Source organism: Rhinopithecus bieti, unplaced genomic scaffold (assembly GCF_001698545.2).
Source record: "Rhinopithecus bieti isolate Rb0 unplaced genomic scaffold, ASM169854v2 scaffold_41728, whole genome shotgun sequence".
NCBI classification, from domain to species: domain Eukaryota; kingdom Metazoa; phylum Chordata; class Mammalia; order Primates; family Cercopithecidae; genus Rhinopithecus; species Rhinopithecus bieti.
In genome coordinates this window covers 126,517-136,069 of record NW_016816881.1, presented here as the reverse complement: position 1 = coordinate 136,069, position 9,553 = coordinate 126,517, and the positions used below count along the sequence as shown (strand labels likewise).

Below are 9,553 nucleotides of genomic sequence, written 5' to 3'. Positions count from 1 at the left end.
CCCCAAATAATTCAGAGATATAAAACCTAGAGAGAAAACCCCAAAAGGTCACTTAAAAATGCGAAACACGGAATGCCCAAAAGACCCAGACATCACGGCATGGATACAGACCCCAAAAAAGCTCCAAAGTCTCGAACTCCAGACAGATCATCAAAGAGCTCAGAAACACCTCTTATGAGTTATCTATTGCCACATAAAAAATAACCAGCTTTTGGCTGCTTGAGCATCCTCGAATGATGGCTGGCTTCTACTAGAGTCAGTGATCCAAGAAAAAGCACAGCAGAAGCCATAGTGCCTTTTAAATTTCCCTCTAGGTAAGTACTGCTTTGCTGCATCCCACAAATTTGGTAAGTTTTATTTGGATTTTCATTTAGTCCAAACTATTTTTTATTTCTCTTGAGACTACTTTGAGCCACTGGGGCCCTGCATCCTCCCCTAAAGTCTTTCACTGGAGTTCATACCCTGCCTCTCACATAAATGTACAAACCTGTCTCATAACCACAGTTTTTGGAAGAGGAACAAAGTTTTTTCTCACTGTGCATCCTTGCCTCATAATGCACAATCTACTATGCATGTTCTCAAGAGAAAAATCGAAGTAAAATTGTGGATTTACTAGAGATGAAGACACAATTCTGTTTACTGTTTCTTAAACCCAACATACATTTACATTAAACAACATGTGGACATGATTCCTAAGTTCCAACTGAGATAGTCCCAGGCCCACACTAGCCCCTGGCATTTATATGGATTGCCTGCTTCCCTTCCCCAGCCCTGAATTCTGCTTTCAGAAGGGGTGTGGGATTAGGGGAAGGGACTGAAATTAGGAGAGCGTGTAACTGTGCATTGTCCTACTGATTCTTACCAGTCTTGTAAAAACCTCAGCAGATCAAGGTTTAGAGAGATGATCCAAAACACTAGACTCTCCTACCATCCAACCAGGACTTGGGGGTTCCAGGTTTTGAAAGAGGGTCTATCAGACTCCAAAGTCCATGTGTTCTGGGTTATCATCAGCGTGATCAAAGCCTAAGGGAAGATGGACTCCAACATCCATCTGAGCAACGTCCATCCTGAGAGATGGGGGGTCCCTACTCAGTCGCTGATGTCAGGAGACACAGAACAAACATCTCCCTACAACACAATCTCCACAAACAGTGTCAAGGGAGACTGTGCCCTCCAGAACAGAGGGCGAGATAGGTTCTGAAGGAAGTTGGTCATTTATACTTTATGGTCTAGGCCAAGCTTGTCCAACCCAAGGCCAACGAGTCACATGCAGCCCAAGACGGCTTTGAATGCAGCCCAACACAAATTTGTAAATTTTCTTAAAACATTATGAGCTGTTTTGGCGATTTTTTTTTTAGCTCATCAGCTATTGTTAGTGTATTTTATGTGTGGCCCAAGACAATTATTCTTCCAATGTGGACCAGGGAAGCCTGCTGGTCTAGACAAAGAGGCTGGGATTGCTGTGAATCCCGATCCTAATGTGGAGTGGAGGAGTTCACAACCAACTGTGGGGTTCCTACTTCTCACCACCTTTCTTTTTCTTTTTCTTTATTTTGGAGACAGAGTCTTGCTCTGTTGCCCAGGAGTGCAGTGGTGCGATCTCAGGTCACTGCAACCTCAGCCTCCCAAGTAGTTCGGATTACAGGCATGCACCACCATACCTGGCTAATTTTTGTATTTTAGTAGAGACAGGGTTTTGCCATGTTGGCCAGGCTGGTCTCAAACTCCTGACCTCAAGTGATTCACCCACCTTGGCCTCTCAAATGCTGGGATTCTAGGCGTGAGCCACCATACCCAACCCTCACTGCCTTTCTGAACTGGCATATAGTTCAGGTAGAGGGAAAGGGGGATGTCACACATACCACATGTCTGGATTCGGTATGTGATAAGGTCACTAATTCCTGATATAGCACCCCGAAAGAGCTCAGAGCTTTCAAACCTTGGAACAGAAACCGTAAGACAGACCACAGACCTCACATTCTGAGACACAGACCCAAACACCTCTCAGAGAACATAAACCTCAGACAAAGACCCCCAAATTATTCAAATGCTTCATACCCCAGACCAGTGGTTCTCAACCAGAGGCGATTCTGCCCCCCAAAGAACATTTGGCAATATCTAAGGACATTTTGGCTGTCACAAATGTGTGTGTGTGTTGTAGGGGTGCTACTGTCATCTGTGAGTTGAAGCCAGGGATACTGTTTGCCAGTGTCCTTTAGCCAAAGACCCCTGCCCCACCCAGGAACATACCTGTAGTTGAACAAGTTGGGATGATTACTCATTGCAGTGAGGGAGAACGCACTCCATGGGGAAGTGTGGGGTGGTGGGGTTTGAGTGATTTGGGGGAGGGTCTAAGGAAGTGGGGGCTCACTGTAGATTAGATGCTGTCAAAAAACAAGGGCAATTTTACAATTGGGTATTTCAATAAATCTTATCTATAAGGAGGGCAGACCAGAGTGAGGCTATCACTGTCATTGGTAAGGAAGTGGCAGTCACTCATTTTAATCAAGAGAGGAAAATGTTTGGTATTTTATGGGCAACACAGTGAATCCTTATTTTTGTTTGTGCTTAGACAACATTATAAAGTGGCTGTGTTCTTTTTTTTTTTTTTTTTTTTTTGAGATGGAATCTCGCTCTGTCTCCCAGGCTGGAGTGCAGTGGCGCAATCTTGGCTCACTGCAAGCTCCGCCTCCCGGGTTCATGCCATTCTCCTGCCTCAGCCTCCGGAGTAGCTGGGACTACAGGTGCCCACTACCACGCCCAGCTAATTTTTTGTATTTTTAGTAGAGGTGGGGTTTCACCATGTTAGCCAGGATGGTCTTAATCTCCTGACCTCATGATCCACCTGCCTCAGCCTCCCAAAGTGCTGGGATTACAGGCGTAAGCCACCACGCCCGGCCTATTTTATTATTTTTTTGAGATAAGATCTCACTTTATCCCCAGGCTGTAGTGCAGTGTGGCATGATCTCAGCTCACTGTAACCTCAAACCCAAACCTGGATACAGTATTTACTGACCTCATAATATCTGATAGAAGACAATAAAAACCAGCTGACAGTACACACATCTTTGAATATAGTCCTTCAAAGTGCTCAGAAACCTCACACCTTGAACATGGAAGCCCATACAGCCCAGAGAAGACAAGCCTAAAGAGACCACTAACAGGTCAAAGACATCATACTCTGGGACAAAGACTACCAAGAAGATGAAAGAGCTAGCATCTAAAAACATACACCAAATGTTCAGAGACAACACATCATGAGACACAAAACCTAAGAGAGTTCCGGGTCCAAAGAGCTCAGATATTTCACACCCTGGACACACACAGGTGAACAACAGCTCATAAATAACAGTGTCATTCATTTCCTGGTTTAAAAAATTGTACTAAGATTATATAAGTTAACATTAAGGGAAAAAGAGTATACAAGAACTCTCTGTACTATTTTATAATTTTTTTAAGTCTAAAGTGCTTTGAAAATTTAAAAAACTTTAAAGGCTGGACACAGTGGCTCACATCTGTAATCCTAGCACTTTCAGAGGCTGAGGTGGGTAGATGGCTTGAGCTCAGAAGTTGGAGATCAGCCTGGGCGATATGGTGAAACCCCTTCCCTAAAAAAAATACAAAAATTAGCCAAGGGTGGTGGTACACACCTGTATTCCCGGCTACTTAGGAGGCTGAGGTGGGAGGATTGCTTGAGCCCAGGCGGTCGATGCTTCAGTGAGCCATGATCATGCCAGTGCACTCCAGTCTGGGTGACAAAGCAAGACCCTGTGTCCAAAAAATAAAATAAAATAAAAATTTTAACAAAAATGATCACAGGACATAAAAGGGAATTTAGAAAACTTAAATAAGGCCAGGTGCAGTGGCTCATGCCTGTAATCCCAGCACTTTGGGAGGGTAAGGCAGGAGGATCCCTTGAGCCCAGGAGTTCATGACCGGCCTGGGCAACATGGTGAGACGTGGTCTTCACAAAAAATAAAAAAAATTAGTGGGGTGTGGTGGCACATGGCTGTGGTCTCAGTTACTCAGGATCAGGAGGCTGAGGTGAGAGGACTGTTTAAGCCCAGGAGGTCAAGGCTGCAGTGAGCCATGTGCATGCCACTGTACTCAGCCTGGGCAACACAGTGAGACCCTGTCTCAAAACAAAACAAAACAAAACTTAAATACATCTTGCCAACAAGCACATAAAACAATGTTAAGCTCCTCTAGCAGTCACAGAAATGCCAATAAAAGAAAAATGAAAATCAATTTTAAGAAAAAAAGAAAGGCCGAGTGCGGTGGCTCACATCTGTAATCCCAACACTTTGAGAGGCTGAGTCAGGAGTATCATTTGAGCCCAGGAGTTTGAGACCAGCCTAGGAAACAGAGGGAGACCCTGTTGCCACAAAAAAAGATTATTTTGAGACAGGGTCTCGCTCTGTTGCTCAGGCTGGAGTGCTGTGGTGCAATCACCATTCACTGCAGCCTTGATCTCCTGAGTAGCTGGGACGACAGGCATGTACCACCATACCCGGCTAAATTTGTGTGTTTGTTTGCTTGCTTGTTTGTTTGTTTTTTGGTAGAGATAGGGTTTCACCAACTTGGCCAGGCTGGTCTCAAACTCCTGGGCTCAAGTGATCCACCCACTTTGGCCTCCCAAAGTGCTGGGATTACAGGTGTGAGCCACCGTGCCCAGCGTACAAGAAAAAAAAAAAAAATTAGCCGGGCCAGGCATGGTGGTATGTGCCTGCGGTCCCAGCTACTCAGGAGGCTAAGGAGGGAGGATTGTTTGAGCCAGTGGTCAAGGCTGAAATGAGCCATGATTGCACCACTGCACTCCAGCCTGGGCAACAGAGAGAGACCCTGCCTCTAAAACATACAAAAGGCCTGGGCAACATAGTAAAATCCCATCTCCACAAAAAATTTAAAAAATTAGCCGGGTGTGGTGGCATGTGTCTGTAGTCCCAGCTACTCAGGAGGCTGAGGTGGGAGAATCACCTGAGCTTGGCAAGTGAAGGCTGCAGTGAGCTGAGATCACACAACTGCACTCCAGCTTGGGTGACAGAGCAAGATCCTGTCTCAAAAATAAATAAATAAATAAAAGTAAAGACACACACAAAAAGAAAAGAAAAGAAAAAAAAATCCTGCACATCCGGGGACAAAGATCCATAAACAGGTTAGAAACCTTGGGACATTCTGGACCAACGTAAACAGAAAACAGAAAAGAAAACAAACAAACAAAAGAAACCAACCCTGGGACAGAGACCCACAAACATCTCAAACACCTAAACCTCTGAGACACAGATTTTCAAACAGCAAAGAGCCTTTACAGTCTTTTTATAAGTCATACTCTGAACTGAGATTCCAAAACAAATCAGACTTCACATCCTGCACACAGTCCTCCAAACTGCAGAGTGTAATAACTACCTTATGATGAGCTGACTTGACTTGAGAACCACTTTATTCCTACTACCTACCTACCTCACCAGCCAAACACCTCCCCTGTCTGATGTTTAACATCCCATCATTTAAAAGTGTACTCTTTTAAGTCTTGCCCCCGCTCCAAAATTCTCCTTGTAATTGCCACAAGCTCTTCAGCATCCCAGAGCATGAAACCACGCATCTCTCTTTAGTCACTTATGGCCCATCCCATCACACTCCTAGTCAGGCCTGGTCCTGAGGGAAGCCTCCAAGTCACCCTCTTCTGGGAGATGGGAGCTGGCCTGGAGGAGGATCATGAGATCACCTTGAATCTTATCTGCTGGACTCAGACCTACAGGTAGCCTGAAAAACAAATGCCAGGGACCTGGAGAAGAGTTTTTCTCAGTACTGTTGTGAATGGTGAGTGGGTCCTGAAATCAATATAATGGGATGCAATAGGCATTGTTTAAAAAAAGAAAGAATAGGTAAAAGAAAATGGAAAAGATTACCCGACACACTCTGTGCCAGCCCTTGAGTACAAGCCAATAATGCCAGCTTCTTTTACAGGTGCACAAGTTGAAGTTCCCAGACGGGATTCGAACCTACGGTCTCCAGTAGCCAAAGCCCTGCCTCGGCAACCCTGAACGCCAACCCAGGAGCCAAAGCGCTTGCGCCGAAACAGCAGCCAATGGGATCGCGGAGCCGAAGGACCCGGCTTGTAGCCTCTTAGTGATTCCGGAAAACCTCGGTACCCTGGAAGAGCTTAGGTAGGCAGTCTCGCGGTGACCAATCAGAGCTCAGGGCAGGACTTTGTCCCGCCCTACGCAACTCGTCCAGGAAGCAATCACCGCTCCGCGGCCTTGCTCCTCACCCCACCCCCGGAGTTGATTCGCATCTGTATAGCCAACCCGGCGGGAACGGATATATTAATAAAAGCTTGGTGGTGGCCGCTTCCAGACAGGTGGACGCTTTAGGCCGAAGATCCGGTCCGCCCGGCGCGGGGGTCGGTCCAGGCAGAGCCATTCTCTCCTCGGTCTAGGGTGGAGGCCGATCCACTCGCGGGATGAGGAGACCGTTCGTGTCTCCACTAGTACAATGGTGTCTTCCGGAATACACGACCCCTCCCCTGTGGTACCTCCCATCACCGTAGTGGTATGGTCCTGGAGCTGCACAGTCTTGCCATTAACCCTTCATTCCCACCGCTCACGCTCTCCTTGTGTGTGCGACAAGGACTCTTTCATGTCAATGTCAAGTGAATCAATCCTCAGTTCACCGCAAAACAACTAAATGGACTCTCTCTTTCATGCCTTCCTCCTGCCCATGTTCCAGCCCTGTCTCCCCAAACCCACGTCCCCCAGAGCACTGTCCTTGCCCCATACTCTGATGATCCGGTTGAGAGCAAAGGCCCAGGCGTCCAAACCCTTGCTGCAGAGCCACTGCCCATTAATGGGCATTCATTCCCGAGGCCACTGATGGAAGTGTGCCTTTGTGTGGCAGCGTTTATCAAAATAAAAAGCAGACACCCCTCCTTACTGGAATGTCACCACCATGAAGGTAGGGAGGGATATGTGTATTTCTAGACCCCCAGAGTCTCCGCATGAAACTGCCCTGCACATAGTAGGTACTCAAAAGGGGATGTGTTGAATAAATGACTCCTTTGGCCTGGCAGTTTCACTTTTAATCATGTGTTCTAAGGAAATAATCATACATACGTGCACAGTCCTGTGTGCACAAGAATGAGAGGAGCAGGCCGGGCGCGGTGGCTCAAGCCTGTAATCCAGCACTTTGGATGGCCGAGACGGCGGATCACGAGTCAGGAGATCGAGACCATCCTGGGGGGGGGCCCCCCTTTAAACCCCACGAGTGAAACCCCGTCTCTACTAGAAATACAAAAAAACCTAGCCGGCGAGGGGCGGGTGCCTGTAGTCCCAGCGACTCGGGAGGCCTGAGGCAGGAGAATGGCGAAACCGGAGGCCGGAGCTTGCAGTGAACCTGAGATCCGGCCACTGCACTCCAGTCCGGGCGACAGAGCGAGACTCCGCCTCAAAAAAAAAAAAAAAAAAAAAAGAATGAGAGGAGCAAACAACTAAGGGAGAAAACGGCAAACGCATAAAGGCGATTATACCATAGAGTACCAGCTGGCTGTGAAACAGAATGAGACCTCATTACTGGAAACGCCCAGATAGCTCAGGGACTTCACATCATTGCACACAGAGCACAAAAGAGCTCAGAGATCTCACACCATGGGACACAGAGTCCAAAACAGTTCAGGGAACTCACACTGAACACAGACCACAAAACAAAATTTAGAGAACTCAATAATGGAACATATCTTAATAGATTCCCAGTCACTTCATAGATCTCATCCTCGTCACAAAATCCTACAAACATTTCAGAGACCTCATATCCTGGGACACAAAGACCGAAACATCTCAGGGACGTTGCACGCTGGGAAAACAAATCCCAAACACCTTACATACCTCATACCCTGGACACAGACTCCAAAACAGCTCGGAGACTTCACCATTTGGGATACAGATTAAATCTGGACAGAGACCACATCCTCTTTTTGCAGGGTCTCACTCTGTCACCCAGGCGGGGGTGCAGTGGTGTGATCACAGCTCGCTGCAACCTCTGCCTTCCCAGCTCAAGCAATCCTCCCACCTCAGCCTCCCCAGTAGCTGGGACTACTGGAGCAGGCCACTACACCCAACTAATTTTTCTATTTTTTTCTAGAGATGGGGTTTCACCATGTTGCCCAGGCTGGTCTCGAATCCTAGGCTCAGGTGATCCATTGGCCTGGGCCCTCCAATGTGCTGGGATTACCGTGCCCACCATGAGACCACATAACTCCACGTAGACCACAAAACAATTCAGAGGCCTGAACACAAACAAAATGAAGGTGACACACTTGTACTGCCTGGAGAGACCACCTAAAGAACATGCTGTTAATGGAGGCAAAGCAAGTGGGGAAAAAAATGCTCAAAGAACGGCCTCATAACCTGAGAACCAGCCCTGAAAAGTGTTCTGAGATCTTACACCCAAACAGCTCAGAAATCACAGAAAATATATTCTTTTACCATAATGGAATTAAACTAGAAATCAATAACAGAAACATAACTGAAAAATCCCGAAATACTTGTAAATTAAACAAAACACTTTTTTTTTTCTTTTTTTGAGACAGAGTTTTTGCTGTGTTGCCCAGGCTGGAGTGCAGTGGCATGATCTCGGCTCACTGCAACCTCCACCTCCTGGGTTCAAGCAATTCTCCTGCCTCAGCCTCCCCAGTAGCTGGAATTATAGGCGCCCGCCACCACGTCCGCCTAGTTTTTGTATTTTTAGTAGAGGTGAGGTTTCACCATGTTGGCCAGGCTGGTCTCGAATTCTTGACCTCAGGTGATCCACCCACCTCGGCCTCCCGAAGTGCTAGGATTACAGGCATGAGCCACCCCGCCCAGCCACAAAACACTTTAACCCATGAGCCAAAGAGAAAATCACAAGGGAAATTAAAGAACTATTGTGACTTGAAAAAAATGAAAATACAACAAATCAAAATTTATGGGAGACAGCTAGAGTAGTGATCAGAAGAAAATTGATGGCATTAAAATGCTTACATGAGAAAAGAAAGGTCTCAAATCAATTCTCTGAATTTCCAATTTAGGAAAGTCTAAAAATTACACCTGAAGGAATGAAATAATAAAGATAAGGGCGGCCAGGCCGGGCGCCGTGGCGCACACCTGTAATCTCAGCACTTTGGGAGGCCAGTGTGGGCGAATCAGACGTTGGAGACCAGCCTGGCCAACATGGTGAAACCCCGCCTCTACTAAAAACACAAAAAATTGACGCCTATAATCTCAACTACGTAGGAGGCTGAGGCAGGAGAATTGCTGGAACCTGGGAGGCAAAGGTTGCAGTGAGCTGAGATCACGCCGTTGCACTCCAGCCCGGGCGACAACAATGAGACTCCGCCTCAAAAAAAAAAAAGAAAAAATAAAAAAAAAGCCGAGTATGGTGGCACATGCCTGTAGTCCCAGCTACTCGAGAGGCTGAGGTGCGAGAATTGCTTGAGCCTGGGAGGCAGAGGTTGCAGTGAGCTAAGATTGGGCCACTGCACTCCAGCCTGGGAGGCAGAGAGAGACTTCGTCTCAAAAAA

General features: G+C 46.9%; 1 long non-coding RNA gene across 1 annotated transcript in view; it reads right to left on the bottom strand.

The window, feature by feature from the left end:
• Window positions 1-6,046, bottom strand: part of LOC108517468 (uncharacterized) — a 42,572-nt gene extending 36,526 nt beyond the window's left edge. The window contains exon 1 of the long non-coding RNA XR_001882114.1: window positions 5,910-6,046. This is a non-coding gene — a long non-coding RNA (uncharacterized LOC108517468). The remainder of the gene's footprint in view (window positions 1-5,909) is intronic.
• Between the last annotated feature and the right edge of the window lie 3,507 nt (window positions 6,047-9,553).